This window comes from Hevea brasiliensis, chromosome 16 (assembly GCF_030052815.1).
Source record: "Hevea brasiliensis isolate MT/VB/25A 57/8 chromosome 16, ASM3005281v1, whole genome shotgun sequence".
Lineage (NCBI taxonomy): Eukaryota > Viridiplantae > Streptophyta > Magnoliopsida > Malpighiales > Euphorbiaceae > Hevea > Hevea brasiliensis.
In genome coordinates, this window is record NC_079508.1 from 21,383,847 (window position 1) to 21,388,018 (window position 4,172).

The 4,172-nt window shown below is 37.8% G+C and overlaps 1 non-coding gene across 1 annotated transcript; it reads left to right on the forward strand.

Moving 5' to 3' along the window:
- The first annotated feature begins 3,502 nt into the window (after nucleotides 1–3,502).
- Nucleotides 3,503–3,609, forward strand: LOC131175113 (small nucleolar RNA R71). The gene has a single exon (XR_009145274.1). It is a non-coding gene; the product is annotated as a small nucleolar RNA R71 (small nucleolar RNA).
- The last annotated feature ends 563 nt before the right edge of the window (nucleotides 3,610–4,172 follow it).

The window sequence follows — 4,172 nt, forward strand, 5'->3', positions numbered from 1 at the left end:
CCCACACATAATACTTAGCCTCACTTTTCAATTTCTCTTTCATAGCTCTACTCAAATCAAAAGGCACAACCTTAGTAACCAAATAATTCACCAAATCAGCATACCAAGGGATCATACCTTGCAATTTAAATAACTGCTCATCAGGAAAAAGTTCCTGCAAAGGAAGTGGATCTTCTTGTGTCACTAACCTACTCAAATGATCTGCAACCAGGTTCTCAGCTCCTTTCTTATCCTTGATTTGAAGATCAAATTCTTGCAGCAGAAGGATCCATCTAATCAACCTTGGTTTTGCTTCCTTCTTTGCCAAGAGATACTTCAACGCTGCATGATCAAATAAGATAATTATTTTAGAACCAAGCAAATATGACCAAAATTTATCTAAAGCAAAAACTATAGCCAAAAACTCTTTTCGGTCGTAGAATAATTGTGCTGAGCTGAATTGAGTTTTATGGATGCATAATAAATCACATGAAGGAGCTTCCCAACACGCTATCCTAAAACTGCTCCCACTGCATAATTACTCACGTCACACATAATTTCAAACAGTATTGTCCAATCAGGAGCCTGGATAATAGGGGGAGATGTCAATGCAGATTTTAATTTGTCAAAAGCTTCCTTGCACTCTTCACTGAACTCAAAAGAAACATCTTTTTGCAAGAGTCTAGACAAAGGCAATGCTATCTTAGAGAAATCCTTAATGAACCTACGATAGAAACCTGCATGACCAAGAAAAGAGCATACTTCCCTCACAGTTGTGGGGTAGGGTAAGTTCACAATTAAATCAATTTTAGACTTATCCACCTCAATACCCCTATTAGAGACAACATGACCCAAAACAATCCCCTGTTCCACCATAAAATGACACTTCTCAAAATTTAAAACAAGATTTTTCTCAATGCATCTCTCAAGAACAGAATTTAAATGATGTAAACATGCATCAAATGAATCACCATACACAGTAAAATCATCCATGAATACCTCAATGCAAGTATCAATGTAATATGAAAATATGCTCATCATGCATCTCTGAAATATGGCAGGTGCATTACAAAGCCCGAAGGGCATCCTTCTAAAAGCAAAAGTTCCAAAAGGTTAAGTGAAGGTAGTCTTCTCTTAATCCTCTAGTGCAATCACAATTTAATTATATCCAGAAAACCCATCAAGAAAGCAGAAATAAGACTTACCTGTTAACCGCTCAAGCATCTGATCAATGAATGGGAGTGAGAAATGGTCCTTCCTTATTTGTTTAATTCACTTGCGGTAGTCTATGCACATTTGCCATCCACTCTGAATCCTTGTTGGAACAAGTTCATTATCTTGATTTGCTACCACAGTGACTCCTGATTTTTTTGGCACTACTTGGACTGGACTTACCCATTTGCTATCTGAAATTGGGTAAATAACTCCTGCAACCAGTAGCTTTAAAATCTCCTTCTTCACAACCTCTATCATCTGTGGGTTCAATCTCCTTTGAGCTTCTCTGCTTAGTTTAGCCTCATCCTCCAGTAAAATCCTGTGAATGCACACTAATGGACTTATACCTTTGATGTCAGCTATTGTCCATCCAATTGCTTCTTTGTGTAGTCTAAGAACCCTAGTCAATCTGTCTTCTTCAATTTTTGTTAAATTACTTGAGATGATAACTTGAAGTGTCTCATTGTCTCCCAAGTAAACATACTTCAAATGCTCAGGTAAAGGCTTGAGTTCAAGGACTAGTGCCTGCACAACAGAAGGTAACAATTTTGTGTGAGATACAGGTAAGTTAATCTTTGGTACTCCATACATTTTTTGAATAGGAGGTAATGACTGCATTGCCATTACTGCCTCTTGAACCTTTACACTTAATGGTGGATTGGTACTGATTTCTTGAATTCCTTGACTAATCACCACTTCTAACTCATCCTCCATGCTTAACTCAAAGAAATCTTGCATAGTTGTATCAACAACATCAATAGAAAAGACAGAATGATCATCAGCAGGATACTTTATGGCATCAAAGATATTAAATTTGATAGTTTCTCCATCAAACTCCATAGTTAAGGTACCATCATCCACATCAATTTTTGTCTTGGCAGTTTTGAGGAAAGGTCTTCCAAACAAAATCAAAGCTGACTTTGATGTGGGAACACTATCCTCCATATCCAGAATGTAAAAGTATGCAGGAAAAATCAATTCTCCAACCTGCACCAACACATCCTCAACTACTCCCAATGGGTAAGCATCAGAATGATCAGCTAACTGAATAATGACACTGGTTTCTTTCAAAAGACCCAAATTTAAAGTTTGAAAAACTGATTTTGACATAACATTAATAGATGCTCCTAAATCTGCACATTCAAATTTAGAATTACCTATTTTGTAGGGAATAGAAAATGAACTTGGATCCTTACACTTAAGGGGTAATTTTCGCTGAATTAATGCCGACACATTTTCTCCCACACTGATCTTCTCATTATTCCTCAACTTGCACTTTGTAGTGCATAATTCCTTAAGGAATTTAGCATACTTGGGAACTTGTTTGATCGCATCAAGTAAAGGTATATTGATCTCCATCTTTCTGAAAGTCTCCAAAATTTCTTTCTTTTGTTCTTCTTTCTTATTTTTAGCCAACCTGCATGGGAACGGAGGAAGAACATAATTATTAACCTTATTTAGTTTAGGTTCAGTATTTATCTCAATTTCAGACTCTTTTTCTTCTTGCTTTTTCTTTTTGGTTGACTCATGTGAAGTCTGATTATCAACTTCTTTCCCACTCCGCAACAGTATCGCGCTCGCATTTTCTCTGGGGTTCATGACTGTTTGTGATGAAAGCTTTCCAGAACCTTGAGCTTCAAGCTTGCTTATAGAGGAAGCTAACTAACCAATCTGCCTCTCTATGTTTTAAATGCTATTTTTGGTCTCCTACTGAAACTGTTGGGTATTGTTAGCCAAAGCCTTAACAATTTCATCAAGTGACATATCTTGATTTGAGGGAGGCAGAGGTAGAGGTGGTTGATTCACTTGTGGTCTCTATTGATGGTATCGGTTTTGCACTGATTGATTCCCATAACTCAGATTAGGATGATCTCGCCATCCTGGATTATAAGTATTCGATTAGGGATCATACCTACGTTGTGGCTGTCCATAATGTCCTACTGTATTATCATGTTGCATTGATTCATCCTCTTGTAACACAGGACACATATCAGTAGCATGACCCAAACCCAAACAAATTCCACATGCCTTAACAAGTTGCATGTTCCCTATAGCCAACTGCCACACCAAAGAAGTTAAATCAGAAATTTGTTTCTCAAGGTTAGATGTACTTACCTCATTAACATTCATAGATGTGTGATCCATTCTCATTTCAAACTGTTGAGAATTTGCTGCCATGTTAGCAATCAGCCTTCTTGCCTCTTCTGGTGTCTTGTCAACCAAAGCTCCTCCACTAGTAGCATCTATCATACTGCGGTCCATTGGTAGAAGTTCCTCATAGAAATACTGAATCAAAAGCTGCTCACTTATTTGATGATGGGGATAGCTTGCACACAGCTTCTTAAATCTCTCCCAATACTCATACAAGCTCTCTCCATTATATTGTCGGATGCCACAAATTTCTTTTCTTATGTTGGCAACACGGGAAGCAGGAAAATACTTCTCCAAAAATATCTGCTTCATCCCATTCCATGAGTTGACAGATCCAAAAGGGAGGTAATACAACCAATCCTTAGTTGTGCCCTCCAGTGAGAAGGGAAAAGCTTGAAGCTTGATATGATCCTCTAAAACTCATTGAGGTTTCATGCTGGAACACACAACATGAAATTCCTTTAGATGCTTATGTGGATCCTCACCTGTAAGACCATGAAACTTAGGCAACAAATGGATTAGTCCAAATTTCAATTCAAAAGCAGCATTTAAAGCAGGGTATTGGATACACAAAGGCTGTTGGTTTAGATCAGGAGCAGCCAACTCTTTCAAAATCCTAGCAGCAGCCATGGTCTAGTTTTCGGAACTTAACTCTGAATCCGAATCCGAACTTAGCTCCTTTGGAAATTGGACTCCTTCAGATGTACTTGTAATCTGCCTAGCTTGCTTAGCCAATTTTCTTAACCGTTTAGCTGTTTTTTCTACTTCTGGATCAAAGATCAACTCACCAGATTGAGAAATTCTTGTCATAAACAAAGAGAAATCAA